Source organism: Diceros bicornis, chromosome 19 (genome assembly GCF_020826845.1).
Source record: "Diceros bicornis minor isolate mBicDic1 chromosome 19, mDicBic1.mat.cur, whole genome shotgun sequence".
NCBI classification, from domain to species: domain Eukaryota; kingdom Metazoa; phylum Chordata; class Mammalia; order Perissodactyla; family Rhinocerotidae; genus Diceros; species Diceros bicornis.
This window is the reverse complement of record NC_080758.1, coordinates 56,309,498-56,332,419: the sequence shown is the minus strand read 5'-3', so window position 1 is coordinate 56,332,419 and position 22,922 is coordinate 56,309,498.

Here is a 22,922-nt window from a genome sequence, read left to right as displayed (position 1 = left end):
ATGAGAATCTGCTTGCTTACAGCAACGTGCTATATGTTCTGAATGCCCGAATTGGGAATCTGTGTCAAATCTTTGTTAGGAATTATGTGATCCTTACTAGCTGGAAGTAAGGGAGATGGGGCATGAAGTTTTTTCTAGGAGTTGGACACATACCAAGTTTAGCTCAGTTCTGGGCATCTTTGAAATACCTATACAAACTTGTTCCTACATAGTAACTTGCAACTTTGAATGAAAATGTGCTTGCTTACAGCAACGTGCTATATGTTCTGAATGCCCGAATAGGGAATCTGTGTCAAAACTTTGTTAGGAATTATGTGATCCTTACTAGCTGGAAGTAAGGGAGATGGGGCATGAAGTTATTTCTAGGAGTTGGACACATACCAAGTTTAGCTCAGTTCTGGGCATCTTTGAAATACCTATACAAACTTGTTCCTACATAGTAACTTGCATCTTTGAATGAGAATCTGCTTGCTTGCAGCAACGTGCTATATGTTCTGAATGCCCGAATTGGGAATCTGTGTCAAAACTTTGTTAGGAATTATGTCATCCTTACTAGCTGGAAGTAAGGGAGATGGAGCATGAAGTTATTTCTAGGAGTTGGACACATACCAAGTTTAGCTCAGTTCTGGGCATCTTTGAAATACCTATACAAACTTGTTCCTACATAGTAACTTGCAACTTTGAATGAAAATGTGCTTGCTTACAGCAACGTGCTATATGTTCTGAATGCCCGAATTGGGAATCTGTGTCAAAACTTTGTTAGGAATTATGTGATCCTTACTAGCTGGAAGTAAGGGAGATGGGTCATGAAGTTATTTCTAGGAGTTGGACACATACCAAGTTTAGCTCAGTTCTGGGCATCTTTGAAATACCTATACAAACTTGTTCCTACATAGTAACTTGCATCTTTGAATGAGAATGTGCTTGCTTACAGCAACGTGCTATATGTTCTGAATGCCCGAATTGGGAATCTGTGTCAAAACTTTGTTAGGAATTATGTGATCCTTACTAGCTGGAAGTAAGGGAGATGGGGCATGAAGTTATTTCTAGGAGTTGGACACATACCAAGTTTAGCTCAGCTCTGGGCATCTTTGAAATACCTATACAAACTTGTTCCTACCTAGTAACTTGCATCTTTGAATGAGAATGTTCTTGCTTACAGCAACGTGCTATATGTTCTGAATGCCCGAATAGGGAATCTGTGTCAAAACTTTGTTAGGAATTATGTGATCCTTACTAGCTGGAAGTAAGGGAGATGGGGCATGAAGTTATTTCTAGGAGTTGGACACATACCAAGTTTAGCTCAGTTCTGGGCATCTTTGAAATACCTATACAAACTTGTTCTTACATAGTAACTTGCAACTTTGAATGAGAATGTGCTTGCTTACAGGAACGTGCTATATGTTCTGAATGCCCGAATTGGGAATCTGTGTCAAAACTTTGTTAGGAATTATGTGATCCTTACTAGCTGGAAGTAAGGGAGATGGGGCATGAAGTTATTTCTAGGAGTTGGACACATACCAAGTTTAGCTCAGTTCTGGGCATCTTTGAAATACCTATACAAACTTGTTCCTACCTAGTAACTTGCAACTTTGAATGAAAATGTGCTTGCTTACACCAACGTGCTATATGTTCTGAATGCCCGAATTGGGAATCTGTGTGAAAACATTGTTAGGAATTATGTGATCCTTACTAGCTGGAAGTAAGGGAGATGGGGCATGAAGTTATTTCTAGGAGTTGGACACATACCAAGTTTCGCTCAGTTCTGGGCATCTTTGAAATACCTATACAAACTTGTTCCTACCTAGTAACTTGCATCTTTGAATTAGAATGTGCTTGCTTACTGCAACGTGCTATATGTTCTGAATGCCCGAATTGGGAATCTGTGTCAAAACTTTGTTAGGAATTATGTGATCCTTACTAGCTGGAAGTAAGGGAGATGGGGCATGAAGTTATTTCTAGGAGTTGGACACATACCAAGTTTAGCTCAGTTCTGGGCATCTTTTAAATACCTATACAAACTTGTTCCTACATAGTAACTTGCATCTTTGAATGAGAATCTGCTTGCTTACAGCAACGTGCTATATGTTCTGAATGCCCGAATTGGGAATCTGTGTCAAAACTTTGTTAGGAATTATGTGATCCTTACTAGCTGGAAGTAAGGGAGATGGGGCATGAAGTTATTTCTAGGAGTTGGACACATACCAAGTTTAGCTCAGTTCTGGGCATCTTTGAAATACCTATACAAACTTGTTCCTACATAGTAACTTGCAACTTTGAATGAGAATGTGCTTGCTTACAGCAACGTGCTATATGTTCTGAATGCCCGAATTGGGAATCTGTGTCAAAACTTTGTTAGGAATTATGTGATCCTTACTAGCTGGAAGTAAGGGAGATGGGGCATGAAGTTATTTCTAGGAGTTGGACACATACCAAGTTTAGCTCAGTTCTGGGCATCTTTGAAATACCTATACAAACTTGTTCCTACATAGTAACTTGCAACTTTGAATGAGAATGTGCTTGCTTACAGCAACGTGCTATATGTTCTGAATGCCCGAATTGGGAATCTGTGTCAAAACTTTGTTAGGAATTATGTGATCCTTACTAGCTGGAAGTAAGGGAGATGGGGCATGAAGTTATTTCTTGGAGTTGGAGACATACCAAGTTTAGCTCAGTTCTGGGCATCTTTGAAATACCTATACAAACTTGTTCCTACATAGTAACTTGCAACTTTGAATGAGAATGTGCTTGCTTGCAGCAACGTGCTATATGTTCTGAATGCCCGAATAGGGAATCTATGTCAAAACTTTGTTAGGAATTATGTGATCCTTACTAGCTGGAAGTAAGGGAGATGGGGCATGAAGTTATTTCTAGGAGTTGGACACATACCAAGTTTAGCTCAGTTCTGGGCATCTTTGAAATACCTATACAAACTTGTTCCTACATAGTAACTTGCATCTTTGAATGAGAATGTGCTTGCTTGCAGCAACGTGCTATATGTTCTGAATGCCCGAATAGGGAATCTGTGTCAAAACTTTGTTAGGAATTATGTGATCCTTACTAGCTGGAAGTAAGGGAGATGGGGCATGAAGTTATTTCTAGGAGTTGGACACATACCAAGTTTAGCTCAGTTCTGGGCATCTTTGAAATACCTATACAAACTTGTTCCTACATAGTAACTTGCAACTTTGAATGAGAATGTGCTTGCTTACAGCAACGTGCTATATGTTCTGAATGCCCGAATTGGGAATCTGTGTCAAAACTTTGTTAGGAATTATGTGATCTTTACTAGCTGGAAGTAAGGGAGATGGGGCATGAAGTTATTTCTAGGAGTTGGACACATACCAAGTTTAGCTCAGTTCTGGGCATCTTTGAAATACCTATACAAACTTGTTCCTACATAGTAACTTGCATCTTTGAATGAGAATGTGCTTGCTTACAGCAACGTGCTATATGTTCTGAATGCCCGAATTGGCAATCTGTGTCAAAACTTTGTTAGGAATTATGTGATCCTTACGAGTTGGAAGTAAGGGAGATGGGGCATGAAGTTATTTCTAGGAGTTGGACACATACCAAGTTTAGCTCAGTTCTGGGCATCTTTGAAATACCTATACAAACTTGTTCCTACATAGTAACTTGCAACTTTGAATGAAAATGTGCTTGCTTACAGCAACGTGCTATATGTTCTGAATGCCCGAATTGGCAATCTGTGTCAAAACTTTGTTAGGAATGATGTGATCCTTACTAGCTGGAAGTAAGGGAGATGGGGCATGAAGTTATTTCTAGGAGTTGGACACATACCAAGTTTAGCTCAGTTCTGGGCATCTTTGAAATACCTATACAAACTTGTTCCTACATAGTAACTTGCATCTTTGAATGAGAATGTGCTTGCTTACAGCAACGTGCTATATGTTCTGAATGCCCGAATTGGGAATCTGTGTCAAAACTTTGTTAGGAATTATGTGATCCTTACTAGCTGGAAGTAAGGGAGATGGAGCATGAAGTTATTTCTAGGAGTTGGACACATACCAAGTTTAGCTCAGTTCTGGGCATCTTTGAAATACCTATACAAACTTGTTCCTACATAGTAACTTGCAACTTTGAATGAGAATGTGCTTGCTTACAGCAACGTGCTATATGTTCTGAATGCCCGAATTGGGAATCTGTGTCAAAACTTTGTTAGGAATTATGTGATCCTTACTAGCTGGAAGTAAGGGAGATGGGGCATGAAGTTATTTCTAGGAGTTGGACACATACCAAGTTTAGCTCAGTTCTGGGCCTCTTTGAAATACCTATACAAACTTGTTCCTACATAGTAACTTGCATCTTTGAATGAGAATGTGCTTGCTTACAGCAACGTGCTATATGTTCTGAATGCCCGAATTGGCAATCTGTGTCAAAACTTTGTTAGGAATTATGTGATCCTTACTCGCTGGAAGTAAGGGAGATGGGGCAAGAAGTTATTTCTAGGAGTTGGACACATAGCAAGTTTAGCTCAGTTCTGGGCATCTTTGAAATACCTATACAAACTTGTTCCTACATAGTAACTTGCATCTTTGAATGAGAATCTGCTTGCTTACAGCAAAGTGCTATATGTTCTGAATGCCCGAATTGGGAATCTGTGTCAAAACTTTGTTAGGAATTATGTGATCCTTACTAGCTGGAAGTAAGGGAGATGGGGCATGAAGTTATTTCTAGGAGTTGGACACATACCAAGTTTAGCTCAGTTCTGGGCATCTTTGAAATACCTATACAAACTTGTTCCTACATAGTAACTTGCATCTTTGAATGAGAATGTGCTTGCTTACAGCAACGTGCTATATGTTCTGAATGCCCGAATTGGGAATCTGTGTCAAAACTTTGTTAGGAATTATGTGATCCTTACTAGCTGGAAGTAAGGGAGATGGAGCATGAAGTTATTTCTAGGAGTTGGACACATACCAAGTTTAGCTCAGTTCTGGGCATCTTTGAAATACCTATACAAACTTGTTCCTACATAGTAAATTGCAACTTTGAATGAGAATGTGCTTGCTTACAGCAACGTGCTATATGTTCTGAATGCCCGAATTGGGAATCTGTGTCAAAACTTTGTTAGGAATTATGTGATCCTTACTAGCTGGAAGTAAGGGAGATGGGGCATGAAGTTATTTCTAGGAGTTGGACACATACCAAGTTTAGCTCAGTTCTGGGCCTCTTTGAAATACCTATACAAACTTGTTCCTACATAGTAACTTGCATCTTTGAATGAGAATGTGCTTGCTTACAGCAACGTGCTATATGTTCTGAATGCCCGAATTGGCAATCTGTGTCAAAACTTTGTTAGGAATTATGTGATCCTTACTAGCTGGAAGTAAGGGAGATGGGGCAAGAAGTTATTTCTAGGAGTTGGACACATAGCAAGTTTAGCTCAGTTCTGGGCATCTTTGAAATACCTATACAAACTTGTTCCTACATAGTAACTTGCATCTTTGAATGAGAATCTGCTTGCTTACAGCAAAGTGCTATATGTTCTGAATGCCCGAATTGGGAATCTGTGTCAAAACTTTGTTAGGAATTATGTGATCCTTACTAGCTGGAAGTAAGGGAGATGGGGCATGAAGTTACTTCTAGGAGTTGGACACATACCAAGTTTAGCTCAGTTCTGGGCATCTTTGAAATACCTATACAAACTTGTTCCTACATAGTAACTTGCAACTTTGAATGAGAATGTGCTTGCTTACAGCAACGTGCTATATGTTCTGAATGCCCGAATTGGGAATCTGTGTCAAAACTTTGTTAGGAATTATGTGATCCTTACTAGCTGGAAGTAAGGGAGATGGGGCATGATGTTATTTCTAGGAGTTGGACACATACCAAGTTTAGCTCAGTTCTGGGCATCTTTGAAATACCTATACAAACTTGTTCCTACATAGTAACTTGCATCTTTGAATGAGAATGTGCTTGCTTACAGCAACGTGCTATATGTTCTGAATGCCCGAATTGGCAAACTGTGTCAAAACTTTGTTAGGAATTATGTGATCCTTACTAGCTGGAAGTAAGGGAGATGGGGCATGAAGTTATTTCTAGGAGTTGGACACATACCAAGTTTAGCTCAGTTCTGGGCATCTTTGAAATACCTATACAAACTGGTTCCTACATAGTAACTTGCATCTTTGAATGAGAATGTGCTTGCTTACAGCAACGTGCTATATGTTCTGAATGCCCGAATTGGCAATCTGTGTCAAAACTTTGTTAGGAATTATGTGATCCTTACTAGCTGGAAGTAAAGGAGATGGGGCATGAAGTTATTTCTAGGAGTTGGACACATACCAAGTTTAGCTCAGTTCTGGGCATCTTTGAAATACCTATACAAACTTGTTCCTACATAGTAACTTGCATCTTTGAATGAGAATGTGCTTGCTTACAGCAACGTGCTATATGTTCTGAATGCCCGAATTGGGAATATGTGTCAAAACTTTGTTAGGAATTATGTGATCCTTACTAGCTGGAAGTAAGGGAGATGGGGCATGAAGTTATTTCTAGGAGTTGGACACATACCAAGTTTAGCTCAGTTCTGGGCATCTTTGAAATACCTATACAAACTTGTTCCTACATAGTAACTTGCAACTTTGAATGAGAATGTGCTTGCTCACAGCAACGTGCTATATGTTCTGAATGCCCGAATTGGCAATCTGTGTCAAAACTTTGTTAGGAATTATGTGATCCTTACTAGCTGGAAGTAAGGGAGATGGGGCATGAAGTTATTTCTAGGAGTTGGACACATACCAAGTTTAGCTCAGTTCTGGGCATCTTTGAAATACCTATACAAACTTGTTCCTACATAGTAACTTGCAACTTTGAATGAGAATGTGCTTGCTCACAGCAACGTGCTATATGTTCTGAATGCTCGAATTGGGAATCTGTGTCAAAACTTTGTTAGGAATTATGTGATCCTTACTAGCTGGAAGTAAGGGAGATGGGGCATGAAGTTATTTCTAGGAGTTGGACACATACCAAGTTTAGCTCAGTTCTGGGCATCTTTGAAATACCTATACAAACTTGTTCCTACATAGTAACTTGCAACTTTGAATGAGAATGTGCTTGCTCACAGCAACGTGCTATATGTTCTGAATGCCCGAATTGGCAATCTGTGTCAAAACTTTGTTAGGAATTATGTGATCCTTACTAGCTGGAAGTAAGGGAGATGGGGCATGAAGTTATTTCTAGGAGTTGGACACATACCAAGTTTAGCTCAGTTCTGGGCATCTTTGAAATACCTATACAAACTTGTTCCTACATAGTAACTTGCATCTTTGAATGAGAATCTGCTTGCTTACAGCAACGTGCTATATGTTCTGAATGCCCGAATTGAGAATCTGTGTCAAAACTTTGTTAGGAATTATGTGATCCTTACTAGCTGGAAGTAAGGGAGATGGGGCATGAAGTTATTTCTAGGAGTTGGACACATACCAAGTTTAGCTCAGTTCTGGGCATCTTTGAAATACCTATACAAACTTGTTCCTACATAGTAACTTGCAACTTTGAATGAAAATGTGCTTGCTTACAGCAACGTGCTATATGTTCTGAATGCCCGAATTGGGAATCTGTGTCAAAACTTTGTTAGGAATTATGTGATCCTTACTAGCTGGAAGTAAGGGAGATGGGGCATGAAGTTATTTCTAGGAGTTGGACACATACCAAGTTTAGCTCAGTTCTGGGCATCTTTGAAATACCTATACAAACTTGTTCCTACATAGTAACTTGCATCTTTGAATGAGAATGTGCTTGCTTACAGCAACGTGCTATATGTTCTGAATGCCCGAATTGGGAATCTGTGTCAAAACTTTGTTAGGAATTATGTGATCCTTACTAGGTGGAAGTAAGGGAGATGGGGCATGAAGTTATTTCTAGGAGTTGGACACATACCAAGTTTAGCTCAGTTCTGGGCATCTTTGAAATACCTATACAAACTTGTTCCTACATAGTAACTTGCATCTTTGAATGAGAATGTGCTTGCTTACAGCAACGTGCTATATGTTCTGAATGCCCGAATTGGCAATCTGTGTCAAAACTTTGTTAGGAATTATGTGATCCTTACTAGCTGGAAGTAAGGGAGATGGGGCATGAAGTTATTTCTAGGAGTTGGACACATACCAAGTTTAGCTCAGTTCTGGGCATCTTTGAAATACCTATACAAACTTGTTCCTACCTAGTAACTTGCAACTTTGAATGAGAATGTGCTTGCTTACAGCAACGTGCTATATGTTCTGAATGCCCGAATTGGGAATCTGTGTCAAAACTTTGTTAGGAATTATGTGATCCTTCCTAGCTGGAAGTAAGGGAGATGGGGCATGAAGTTATTTCTAGGAGTTGGACACATACCAAGTTTAGCTCAGTTCTGGGCATCTTTGAAATACCTATACAAACTTGTTCCTACATAGTAACTTGCATCTTTGAATGAGAATGTGCTTGCTTACAGCAACGTGCTATATGTTCTGAATGCCCGAATTGGCAATCTGTGTCAAAACTTTGTTAGGAATTATGTGATCCTTACTAGCTGGAAGTAAGGGAGATGGGGCATGAAGTTATTTCTAGGAGTTGGACACATACCAAGTTTAGCTCAGTTCTGGGCATCTTTGAAATACCTATACAAACTTGTTCCTACATAGTAACTTGCATCTTTGAATGAGAATGTGCTTGCTTACAGCAACGTGCTATATGTTCTGAATGCCCGAATTGGGAATCTGTGTCAAATCTTTGTTAGGAATTATGTGATCCTTACTAGCTGGAAGTAAGGGAGATGGGGCATGAAGTTATTTCTAGGAGTTGGACACATACCAAGTTTAGCTCAGTTCTGGGCATCTTTGAAATACCTATACAAACTTGTTCCTACATAGTAACTTGCAACTTTGAATGAGAATGTGCTTGCTCACAGCAACGTGCTATATGTTCTGAATGCCCGAATTGGCAATCTGTGTCAAAACTTTGTTAGGAATTATGTGATCCTTACTAGCTGGAAGTAAGGGAGATGGGGCATGAAGTTATTTCTAGGAGTTGGACACATACCAAGTTTAGCTCAGTTCTGGGCATCTTTGAAATACCTATACAAACTTGTTCCTACATAGTAACTTGCAACTTTGAATGAGAATGTGCTTGCTCACAGCAACGTGCTATATGTTCTGAATGCTCGAATTGGGAATCTGTGTCAAAACTTTGTTAGGAATTATGTGATCCTTACTAGCTGGAAGTAAGGGAGATGGGGCATGAAGTTATTTCTAGGAGTTGGACACATACCAAGTTTAGCTCAGTTCTGGGCATCTTTGAAATACCTATACAAACTTGTTCCTACATAGTAACTTGCAACTTTGAATGAGAATGTGCTTGCTCACAGCAACGTGCTATATGTTCTGAATGCCCGAATTGGCAATCTGTGTCAAAACTTTGTTAGGAATTATGTGATCCTTACTAGCTGGAAGTAAGGGAGATGGGGCATGAAGTTATTTCTAGGAGTTGGACACATACCAAGTTTAGCTCAGTTCTGGGCATCTTTGAAATACCTATACAAACTTGTTCCTACATAGTAACTTGCATCTTTGAATGAGAATCTGCTTGCTTACAGCAACGTGCTATATGTTCTGAATGCCCGAATTGAGAATCTGTGTCAAAACTTTGTTAGGAATTATGTGATCCTTACTAGCTGGAAGTAAGGGAGATGGGGCATGAAGTTATTTCTAGGAGTTGGACACATACCAAGTTTAGCTCAGTTCTGGGCATCTTTGAAATACCTATACAAACTTGTTCCTACATAGTAACTTGCAACTTTGAATGAAAATGTGCTTGCTTACAGCAACGTGCTATATGTTCTGAATGCCCGAATTGGGAATCTGTGTCAAAACTTTGTTAGGAATTATGTGATCCTTACTAGCTGGAAGTAAGGGAGATGGGGCATGAAGTTATTTCTAGGAGTTGGACACATACCAAGTTTAGCTCAGTTCTGGGCATCTTTGAAATACCTATACAAACTTGTTCCTACATAGTAACTTGCATCTTTGAATGAGAATGTGCTTGCTTACAGCAACGTGCTATATGTTCTGAATGCCCGAATTGGGAATCTGTGTCAAAACTTTGTTAGGAATTATGTGATCCTTACTAGGTGGAAGTAAGGGAGATGGGGCATGAAGTTATTTCTAGGAGTTGGACACATACCAAGTTTAGCTCAGTTCTGGGCATCTTTGAAATACCTATACAAACTTGTTCCTACATAGTAACTTGCATCTTTGAATGAGAATGTGCTTGCTTACAGCAACGTGCTATATGTTCTGAATGCCCGAATTGGGAATCTGTGTCAAAACTTTGTTAGGAATTATGTGATCCTTACTAGCTGGAAGTAAGGGAGATGGGGCATGAAGTTATTTCTAGGAGTTGGACACATACCAAGTTTAGCTCAGTTCTGGGCATCTTTGAAATACCTATACAAACTTGTTCCTACCTAGTAACTTGCAACTTTGAATGAGAATGTGCTTGCTTACAGCAACGTGCTATATGTTCTGAATGCCCGAATTGGGAATCTGTGTCAAAACTTTGTTAGGAATTATGTGATCCTTCCTAGCTGGAAGTAAGGGAGATGGGGCATGAAGTTATTTCTAGGAGTTGGACACATACCAAGTTTAGCTCAGTTCTGGGCATCTTTGAAATACCTATACAAACTTGTTCCTACATAGTAACTTGCATCTTTGAATGAGAATGTGCTTGCTTACAGCAACGTGCTATATGTTCTGAATGCCCGAATTGGCAATCTGTGTCAAAACTTTGTTAGGAATTATGTGATCCTTACTAGCTGGAAGTAAGGGAGATGGGGCATGAAGTTATTTCTAGGAGTTGGACACATACCAAGTTTAGCTCAGTTCTGGGCATCTTTGAAATACCTATACAAACTTGTTCCTACATAGTAACTTGCATCTTTGAATGAGAATGTGCTTGCTTACAAGCAACGTGCTATATGTTCTGAATGCCCGAATTGGGAATCTGTGTCAAATCTTTGTTAGGAATTATGTGATCCTTACTAGCTGGAAGTAAGGGAGATGGGGCATGAAGTTATTTTCTAGGAGTTGGACACATACCAAGTTTAGCTCAGTTCTGGGCATCTTTGAAATACCTATACAAACTTGTTCCTACATAGTAACTTGCAACTTTGAATGAGAATGTGCTTGCTTACAGCAACGTGCTATATGTTCTGAATGCCCGAATTGGGAATCTGTGTCAAAACTTTGTTAGGAATTATGTGATCCTTACTAGCTGGAAGTAAGGGAGATGGGACATGAAGTTATTTCTAGGAGTTGGACACATACCAAGTTTAGCTCAGTTCTGGGCATCTTTGAAATACCTATACAAACTTGTTCCTACATAGTAACTTGCATCTTTGAATGAGAATGTGCTTGCTTACAGCAACGTGCTATATGTTCTGAATGCCCGAATTGGGCAAACTGTGTCAAATCTTTGTTAGGAATTATGTGATCCTTACTAGCTGGAAGTAAGGGAGATGGGGCATGAAGTTATTTCTAGGAGTTGGACACATACCAAGTTTAGCTCAGTTCTGGGCATCTTTGAAATACCTAGACAAATTGTTCCTACATAGTAACTTGCAACTTTGAATGAGAATGTGCTTGCTTACAGCAACGTGCTATATGTTCTGAATGCCCGAATTGGGAATCTGTGTCAAAACTTTGTTAGGAATTATGTGATCCTTACTAGCTGGAAGTAAGGGAGATGGGGCATGAAGTTATTTCTAGGAGTTGGACACATACCAAGTTTAGCTCAGTTCTGGGCATCTTTGAAATACCTATACAAACTTGTTCCTACATAGTAACTTGCAACTTTGAATGAGAATGTGCTTGCTTACAGCAACGTGCTATATGTTCTGAATGCCCGAATTGGGATCTGTGTCAAAACTTTGTTAGGAATTATGTGATCCTTACTAGCTGGAAGTAAGGGAGATGGGGCATGAAGTTATTTCTTGGAGTTGGAGACATACCAAGTTTAGCTCAGTTCTGGGCATCTTTGAAATACCTATACAAACTTGTTCCTACATAGTAACTTGCAACTTTGAATGAGAATGTGCTTGCTTGCAGCAACGTGCTATATGTTCTGAATGCCCGAATAGGGAATCTATGTCAAAACTTTGTTAGGAATTATGTGATCCTTACTAGCTGGAAGTAAGGGAGATGGGGCATGAAAGTTATTTCTAGGAGTTGGACACATACCAAGTTTAGCTCAGTTCTGGGCATCTTTGAAATACCTATACAAACTTGTTCCTACATAGTAACTTGCATCTTTGAATGAGAATGTGCTTGCTTGCAGCAACGTGCTATATGTTCTGAATGCCCGAATAGGGAATCTGTGTCAAAACTTTGTTAGGAATTATGTGATCCTTACTAGCTGGAAGTAAGGGAGATGGGGCATGAAGTTATTTCTAGGAGTTGGACACATACCAAGTTTAGCTCAGTTCTGGGCATCTTTGAAATACCTATACAAACTTGTTCCTACATAGTAACTTGCAACTTTGAATGAGAATGTGCTTGCTTACAGCAACGTGCTATATGTTCTGAATGCCCGAATTGGGAATCTGTGTCAAAACTTTGTTAGGAATTATGTGATCTTTACTAGCTGGAAGTAAGGGAGATGGGGCATGAAGTTATTTCTAGGAGTTGGACACATACCAAGTTTAGCTCAGTTCTGGGCATCTTTGAAATACCTATACAAACTTGTTCCTACATAGTAACTTGCATCTTTGAATGAGAATGTGCTTGCTTACAGCAACGTGCTATATGTTCTGAATGCCCGAATTGGCAATCTGTGTCAAAACTTTGTTAGGAATTATGTGATCCTTACGAGTTGGAAGTAAGGGAGATGGGGCATGAAGTTATTTCTAGGAGTTGGACACATACCAAGTTTAGCTCAGTTCTGGGCATCTTTGAAATACCTATACAAACTTGTTCCTACATAGTAACTTGCAACTTTGAATGAAAATGTGCTTGCTTACAGCAACGTGCTATATGTTCTGAATGCCCGAATTGGCAATCAGTGTCAAAACTTTGTTAGGAATGATGTGATCCTTACTAGCTGGAAGTAAGGGAGATGGGGCATGAAGTTATTTCTAGGAGTTGGACACATACCAAGTTTAGCTCAGTTCTGGGCATCTTTGAAATACCTATACAAACTTGTTCCTACATAGTAACTTGCATCTTTGAATGAGAATGTGCTTGCTTACAGCAACGTGCTATATGTTCTGAATGCCCGAATTGGGAATCTGTGTCAAAACTTTGTTAGGAATTATGTGATCCTTACTAGCTGGAAGTAAGGGAGATGGAGCATGAAGTTATTTCTAGGAGTTGGACACATACCAAGTTTAGCTCAGTTCTGGGCATCTTTGAAATACCTATACAAACTTGTTCCTACATAGTAACTTGCAACTTTGAATGAGAATGTGCTTGCTTACAGCAACGTGCTATATGTTCTGAATGCCCGAATTCGGAATCTGTGTCAAAACTTTGTTAGGAATTATGTGATCCTTACTAGCTGGAAGTAAGGGAGATGGGGCATGAAGTTATTTCTAGGAGTTGGACACATACCAAGTTTAGCTCAGTTCTGGGCCTCTTTGAAATACGTATACAAACTTGTTCCTACATAGTAACTTGCATCTTTGAATGAGAATGTGCTTGCTTACAGCAACGTGCTATATGTTCTGAATGCCCGAATTGGCAATCTGTGTCAAAACTTTGTTAGGAATTGTGTGATCCTTACTAGCTGGAAGTAAGGGAGATGGGGCAAGAAGTTATTTCTAGGAGTTGGACACATAGCAAGTTTAGCTCAGTTCTGGGCATCTTTGAAATACCTATACAAACTTGTTCCTACATAGTAACTTGCATCTTTGAATGAGAATCTGCTTGCTTACAGCAAAGTGCTATATGTTCTGAATGCCCGAATTGGGAATCTGTGTCAAAACTTTGTTAGGAATTATGTGATCCTTACTAGCTGGAAGTAAGGGAGATGGGGCATGAAGTTATTTCTAGGAGTTGGACACATACCAAGTTTAGCTCAGTTCTGGGCATCTTTGAAATACCTATACAAACTTGTTCCTACATAGTAACTTGCATCTTTGAATGAGAATGTGCTTGCTTACAGCAACGTGCTATATGTTCTGAATGCCCGAATTGGGAATCTGTGTCAAAACTTTGTTAGGAATTATGTGATCCTTACTAGCTGGAAGTAAGGGAGATGGCGCATGAAGTTATTTCTAGGAGTTGGACACATACCAAGTTTAGCTCAGTTCTGGGCATCTTTGAAATACCTATACAAACTTGTTCCTACATAGTAACTTGCAACTTTGAATGAGAATGTGCTTGCTTACAGCAACGTGCTATATGTTCTGAATGCCCGAATTGGGAATCTGTGTCAAAACTTTGTTAGGAATTATGTGATCCTTACTAGCTGGAAGTAAGGGAGATGGGGCATGAAGTTATTTCTAGGAGTTGGACACATACCAAGTTTAGCTCAGTTCTGGACCTCTTTGAAATACCTATACAAACTTGTTCCTACATAGTAACTTGCATCTTTGAATGAGAATGTGCTTGCTTACAGCAACGTGCTATATGTTCTGAATGCCCGAATTGGCAATCTGTGTCAAAACTTTGTTAAGAATTATGTGATCCTTACTAGCTGGAAGTAAGGGAGATGGGGCAAGAAGTTATTTCTAGGAGTTGGACACATAGCAAGTTTAGCTCAGTTCTGGGCATCTTTGAAATACCTATACAAACTTGTTCCTACATAGTAACTTGCATCTTTGAATGAGAATCTGCTTGCTTACAGCAAAGTGCTATATGTTCTGAATGCCCGAATTGGGAATCTGTGTCAAAACTTTGTTAGGAATTATGTGATCCTTACTAGCTGGAAGTAAGGGAGATGGGGCATGAAGTTATTTCTAGGAGTTGGACACATACCAAGTTTAGCTCAGTTCTGGGCATCTTTGAAATACCTATACAAACTTGTTCCTACATAGTAACTTGCAACTTTGAATGAGAATGTGCTTGCTTACAGCAACGTGCTATATGTTCTGAATGCCCGAATTGGGAATCTGTGTCAAAACTTTGTTAGGAATTATGTGATCCTTACTAGCTGGAAGTAAGGGAGATGGGGCATGATGTTATTTCTAGGAGTTGGACACATACCAAGTTTAGCTCAGTTCTGGGCATCTTTGAAATACCTATACAAACTTGTTCCTACATAGTAACTTGCATCTTTGAATGAGAATGTGCTTGCTTACAGCAACGTGCTATATGTTCTGAATGCCCGAATTGGCAAACTGTGTCAAAACTTTGTTAGGAATTATGTGATCCTTACTAGCTGGAAGTAAGGGAGATGGGGCATGAAGTTATTTCTAGGAGTTGGACACATACCAAGTTTAGCTCAGTTCTGGGCATCTTTGAAATACCTATACAAACTGGTTCCTACATAGTAACTTGCATCTTTGAATGAGAATGTGCTTGCTTACAGCAACGTGCTATATGTTCTGAATGCCCGAATTGGCAATCTGTGTCAAAACTTTGTTAGGAATTATGTGATCCTTACTAGCTGGAAGTAAAGGAGATGGGGCATGAAGTTATTTCTAGGAGTTGGACACATACCAAGTTTAGCTCAGTTCTGGGCATCTTTGAAATACCTATACAAACTTGTTCCTACATAGTAACTTGCATCTTTGAATGAGAATGTGCTTGCTTACAGCAACGTGCTATATGTTCTGAATGCCCGAATTGGGAATCTGTGTCAAAACTTTGTTAGGAATTATGTGATCCTTACTAGCTGGAAGTAAGGGAGATGGGGCATGAAGTTATTTCTAGGAGTTGGACACATACCAAGTTTAGCTCAGTTCTGGGCATCTTTGAAATACCTATACAAACTTGTTCCTACATAGTAACTTGCAACTTTGAATGAGAATGTGCTTGCTCACAGCAACGTGCTATATGTTCTGAATGCCCGAATTGGCAATCTGTGTCAAAACTTTGTTAGGAATTATGTGATCCTTACTAGCTGGAAGTAAGGGAGATGGGGCATGAAGTTATTTCTAGGAGTTGGACACATACCAAGTTTAGCTCAGTTCTGGGCATCTTTGAAATACCTATACAAACTTGTTCCTACATAGTAACTTGCAACTTTGAATGAGAATGTGCTTGCTCACAGCAACGTGCTATATGTTCTGAATGCTCGAATTGGGAATCTGTGTCAAAACTTTGTTAGGAATTATGTGATCCTTACTAGCTGGAAGTAAGGGAGATGGGGCATGAAGTTATTTCTAGGAGTTGGACACATACCAAGTTTAGCTCAGTTCTGGGCATCTTTGAAATACCTATACAAACTTGTTCCTACATAGTAACTTGCAACTTTGAATGAGAATGTGCTTGCTCACAGCAACGTGCTATATGTTCTGAATGCCCGAATTGGCAATCTGTGTCAAAACTTTGTTAGGAATTATGTGATCCTTACTAGCTGGAAGTAAGGGAGATGGGGCATGAAGTTATTTCTAGGAGTTGGACACATACCAAGTTTAGCTCAGTTCTGGGCATCTTTGAAATACCTATACAAACTTGTTCCTACATAGTAACTTGCATCTTTGAATGAGAATCTGCTTGCTTACAGCAACGTGCTATATGTTCTGAATGCCCGAATTGAGAATCTGTGTCAAAACTTTGTTAGGAATTATGTGATCCTTACTAGCTGGAAGTAAGGGAGATGGGGCATGAAGTTATTTCTAGGAGTTGGACACATACCAAGTTTAGCTCAGTTCTGGGCATCTTTGAAATACCTATACAAACTTGTTCCTACATAGTAACTTGCAACTTTGAATGAAAATGTGCTTGCTTACAGCAACGTGCTATATGTTCTGAATGCCCGAATTGGGAATCTGTGTCAAAACTTTGTTAGGAATTATGTGATCCTTACTAGCTGGAAGTAAGGGAGATGGGGCATGAAGTTATTTCTAGGAGTTGGACACATACCAAGTTTAGCTCAGTTCTGGGCATCTTTGAAATACCTATACAAACTTGTTCCTACATAGTAACTTGCATCTTTGAATGAGAATGTGCTTGCTTACAGCAACGTGCTATATGTTCTGAATGCCCGAATTGGGAATCTGTGTCAAAACTTTGTTAGGAATTATGTGATCCTTACTAGGTGGAAGTAAGGGAGATGGGGCATGAAGTTATTTCTAGGAGTTGGACACATACCAAGTTTAGCTCAGTTCTGGGCATCTTTGAAATACCTATACAAACTTGTTCCTACATAGTAACTTGCATCTTTGAATGAGAATGTGCTTGCTTACAGCAACGTGCTATATGTTCTGAATGCCCGAATTGGCAATCTGTGTCAAAACTTTGTTAGGAATTATGTGATCCTTACTAGCTGGAAGTAAGGGAGATGGGGCATGAAGTTATTTCTAGGAGTTGGACACATACCAAGTTTAGCTCAGTTCTGGGCATCTTTGAAATACCTATACAAACTTGTTCCTACCTAGTAACTTGCAACTTTGAATGAGAATGTGCTTGCTTACAGCAACGTGCTATATGTTCTGAATGCCCGAATTGGGAATCTGTGTCAAAACTTGTTAGGAATTATGTGATCCTTCCTAGCTGGAAGTAAGGGAGATGGGGCATGAAGTTATTTCTAGGAGTTGGACACATACCAAGTTTAGCTCAGTTCTGGGCATCTTTGAAATACCTAGACAAACTTGTTCCTACATAGTAACTTGCATCTTTGAATGAGAATGTGCTTGCTTACAGCAACGTGCTATATGTTCTGAATGCCCGAATTGGCAAACTGTGTCAAATCTTTGTTAGGAATTATGTGATCCTTACTAGCTGGAAGTAAGGGAGATGGGGCATGAAGTTATTTCTAGGAGTTGGACACATACCAAGTTTAGCTCAGTTCTGGGCATCTTTGAAATACCTAGACAAACTTGTTCCTACATAGTAACTTGCATCTTTGAATGAGAATGTGCTTGCTTACAGCAACGTGCTATATGTTCTGAATGCCCGAATTGGCAATCTGTGTCAAAACTTTGTTAGGAATTATGTGATCCTTACTAGCTGGAAGTAAGGGAGATGGGGCATGAAGTTATTTCTAGGAGTTGGACACATACCAAGTTTAGCTCAGTTCTGGGCATCTTTGAAATACCTATACAAACTTGTTCCTACATAGTAACTTGCAACTTTGAATGAGAATGTGCTTGCTTACAGCAACGTGCTATATGTTCTGAATGCCCGAATTGGGAATCTGTGTCAAAACTTTGTTAGGAATTATGTGATCCTTACTAGCTGGAAGTAAGGGAGATGGGGCATGAAGTTATTTCTAGGAGTTGGACACATACCAAGTTTAGCTCAGTTCTGGGCATCTTTGAAATACCTATACAAACTTTTTCCTACATAGTAACTTGCAACTTTAAATGAGAATGTGCTTGCTTACAGCAACGTGCTATATGTTCTGAATGCCCGAATTGGGAATCTGTGTCAAAACTTTGTTAGGAATTACGTGATCCTTACTAGCTGGAAGTAAGGGAGATGGGGCATGAAGTTATTTCTAGGAGTTGGACACATACCAAGTTTAGCTCAGTTCTGGGCATCTTTGAAATACCTATACAAACTTGTTCCTACATAGTAACTTGCATCTTTGAATGAGAATGTGCTTGCTTACAGCAACGTGCTATATGTTCTGAATGCCCGAATTGGGAATCTGTGTCAAAACTTTGTTAGGAATTATGTGATCCTTACTAGCTGGAAGTAAGGGAGATGGGGCATGAAGTTATTTCTAGGAGTTGGACACATACCAAGTTTAGCTCAGTTCTGGGCATCTTTGAAATACCTATACAAACTTGTTCCTACATAGTAACTTGCAACTTTAAATGAGAATGTGCTTGCTTACAGCAACGTGCTATATGTTCTGAATGCCCGAATTGGGAATCTGTGTCAAAACTTTGTTAGGAATTATGTGATCCTTACTAGCTGGAAGTAAGGGAGATGGGGCATGAAGTTATTTCTAGGAGTTGGACACATACCAAGTTTAGCTCAGTTCTGGGCATCTTTGAAATACCTATACAAACTTGTTCCTACATAGTAACTTGCAACTTTGAATGAGAATGTGCTTGCTTACAGCAACGTGCTATATGTTCTGAATGCCCGAATTGGGAATCTGTGTCAAAACTTTGTTAGGAATTATGTGATCCTTACTAGCTGGAAGTAAGGGAGATGGGGCATGAAGTTATTTCTAGGAGTTGGACACATACCAAGTTTAGCTCAGTTCTGGGCATCTTTGAAATACCTATACAAACTTGTTCCTACATAGTAACTTGCAACTTTGAATGAGAATGTGCTTGCTTACAGCAACGTGCTATATGTTCTGAATGCCCGAATTGGGAATCTGTGTCAAAACCTTGTTAGGAATTATGTGATCCTTACTAGCTGGAAGTAAGGGAGATGGGTCATGAAGTTATTTCTAGGAGTTGGACACATACCAAGTTTAGCTCAGTTCTGGGCATCTTTGAAATACCTATACAAACTTGTTCCTACATAGTAACTTGCAACTTTGAATGAGAATCTGCTTGCTTACAGCAACGTGCTATATGTTCTGAATGCCCGAATTGGGAATCTGTGTCAAAACTTTGTTAGGAATTATGTGATCCTTACTAGCTGGAAGTAAGGGAGATGGGGCATGAAGTTATTTCTAGGAGTTGGACACATACCAAGTTTAGCTCAGTTCTGGGCATCTTTGAAATACCTATACAAACTTGTTCCTACATAGTAACTTGCATCTTTGAATGAGAATGTGCTTGCTTACAGCAACGTGCTATATGTTCTGAATGCCGGAATTGGCAATCTGTGTCAAAACTTTGTTAGGAATTATGTGATCCTTACTAGCTGGAAGTAAGGGAGATGGGGCATGAAGTTATTTCTAGGAGTTGGACACATACCAAGTTTAGCTCAGTTCTGGGCATCTTTGAAATACCTATACAAACTTGTTCCTACCTAGTAACTTGCATCTTTGAATGAGAATGTGCTTGCTTACAGCAACGTGCTATATGTTCTGAATGCCCGAATAGGGAATCTGTGTCAAAACTTTGTTAGGAATTATGTGATCCTTACTAGCTGGAAGTAAGGGAGATGGGGCATGAAGTTATTTCTAGGAGTTGGACACATACCAAGTTTAGCTCAGTTCTGGGCATCTTTGAAATACCTAGACAAACTTGTTCCTACATAGTAACTTGCATCTTTGAATGAGAATGTGCTTGCTTACAGCAACGTGCTATATGTTCTGAATGCCCGAATTGGCAATCTGTGTCAAAACTTTGTTAGGAATTATGTGATCCTTACTAGCTGGAAGTAAGGGAGATGGGCCATGAAGTTATTTCTAGGAGTTGGACACATACCAAGTTTAGCTCAGTTCTGGGCATCTTTGAAATACCTATACAAACTTGTTCCTACATAGTAACTTGCAACTTTGAATGAGAATGTGCTAGCTTACAGCAACGTGCTATATGTTCTGTATGCCCGAATAGGGAATCTGTGTCAAATCTTTGTTAGGAATTATGTGATCCTTACTAGCTGGAAGTAAGGGAGATGGGGCATGAAGTTATTTCTAGGAGTTGGACACATACCAAGTTTAGCTCAGTTCTGGGCATCTTTGAAATACCTATACAAACTTGTTCCTACATAGTAACTTGCAACTTTAAATGAAAATGTGCTTGCTTACAGCAACGTGCTATATGTTCTGAATGCCCGAATTGGGAATCTGTGTCAAAACTTTGTTAGGAATTATGTGATCCTTACTAGCTGGAAGTAAGGGAGATGGGGCATGAAGTTATTTCTAGGAGTTGGACACATACCAAGTTTAGCTCAGTTCTGGGCATCTTTGAAATACCTATACAAACTTGTTCCTACATAGTAACTTGCAACTTTGAATGAAAATGTGTTTGCTTACAGCAACGTGCTGTATGTTCTGAATGCCCGAATTGGGAAAATGTGTCAAAACTTTGTTAGGAATTATGTGATCCTTACTAGCTGGAAGTAAGGGAGATGGGGCATGAAGTTATTTCTAGGAGTTGGACACATACCAAGTTTAGCTCAGTTCTGGGCATCTTTGAAATACCTATACAAACTTGTTCCTACATAGTAACTTGCAACTTTGAATGAGAATGTGCTTGCTTGCAGCAACGTGCTATATGTTCTGAATGCCCGAATAGTGAATCTGTGTCAAAACTTTGTTAGGAATTATGCGATCCTTACTAGCTGGAAGTAAGGGAGATGGGGCATGAAGTTATTTCTAGGAGTTGGACACATACCAAGTTTAGCTCAGTTCTGGGCATCTTTGAAATACCTATACAAACTTGTTCCTACATAGTAACTTGCGTCTTTGAATGAGAATGTGCTTGCTTACAGCAACGTGCTATATGTTCTGAATGCCCGAATTGGCAATCTGTGTCAAAACTTTGTTAGGAATTATGTGATCCTTACTAGCTGGAAGTAAGGGAGATGGGGCATGAAGTTATTTCTAGGAGTTGGACACATACCAAGTTTAGCTCAGTTCTGGGCATCTTTGAAATACCTATACAAACTTGTTCCTACATAGTAACTTGCAACTTTGAATGAAAATGTGCTTGCTTACAGCAACGTGCTATATGTTCTGAATGCCGGAATTAGCAATCTGTGTCAAAACTTTGTTAGGAATTATGTGATCCTTACTAGCTGGAAGTAAGGGAGTTGGGGCATGAAGTTATTTCTAGGAGTTGGACACATACCAAGTTTAGCTCAGTTCTGGGCATCTTTGAAATACCTATACAAACTTGTTCCTACATAGTAACTTGCATCTTTGAATGAGAATCTGCTTGCTTACAGCAACGTGCTATATGTTCTGAATGCCCGAATTGGGAATCTGTGTCAAATCTTTGTTAGGAATTATGTGATCCTTACTAGCTGGAAATAAGGGAGATGGGGCATGAAGTTATTTCTAGGAGTTGGACACATACCAAGTTTAGCTCAGTTCTGGGCATCTTTGAAATACCTATACAAACTTGTTCCTACATAGTAACTTGCATCTTTGAATGAAAATGTGATTGCTTACAGCAACGTGCTATATGTTCTGAATGCCCGAATTGGGAATCTGTGTCAAAACTTTGTTAGGAATTATGTGATCCTTACTAGCTGGAAGTAAGGGAGATGGGGCATGAAGTTATTTCTAGGAGTTGGACACATACCAAGTTTAGCTCAGTTCTGGGCATCTTTGAAATACCTATACAAACTTGTTCCTACATAGTAACTTGCAACTTTGAATGAAAATGTGCTTGCTTACAGCAACGTGCTATATGTTCTGAATGCCCGAATTGGGAATCTGTGTCAAGACTTTGTTAGGAATTATGTGATCCTTACTAGCTGGAAGTCAGGGAGATGGGGCATGAAGTTATTTCTTGGAGTTGGAGACATACCAAGTTTAGCTCAGTTCTGGGCATCTTTGAAATACCTATACAAACTTGTTCCTACATAGTAACTTGCAACTTTGAATGAGAATGTGCTTGCTTGCAGCAACGTGCTATATGTTCTGAATGCCCGATTTGGGAATCTGTGTCAAAACTTTGTTAGGAATTATGTGATCCTTACTAGCTGGAAGTAAGGGAGATGGGGCATGAAGTTATTTCTTGGAGTTGGAGACATACCAAGTTTAGCTCAGTTCTGCGCATCTTTGAATTACCTATACAAACTTGTTCCTACATAGTAACTTGCATCTTTTAATGTGAATGTGCTTGCTCGCAGCAACGTGCTATATGTTCTGAATGCCCGATTTGGGAATCTGTGTCAAAACTTTGTTAGGAATTATGTGATCCTTACTAGCTGGAAGTAAGGGAGATGGAG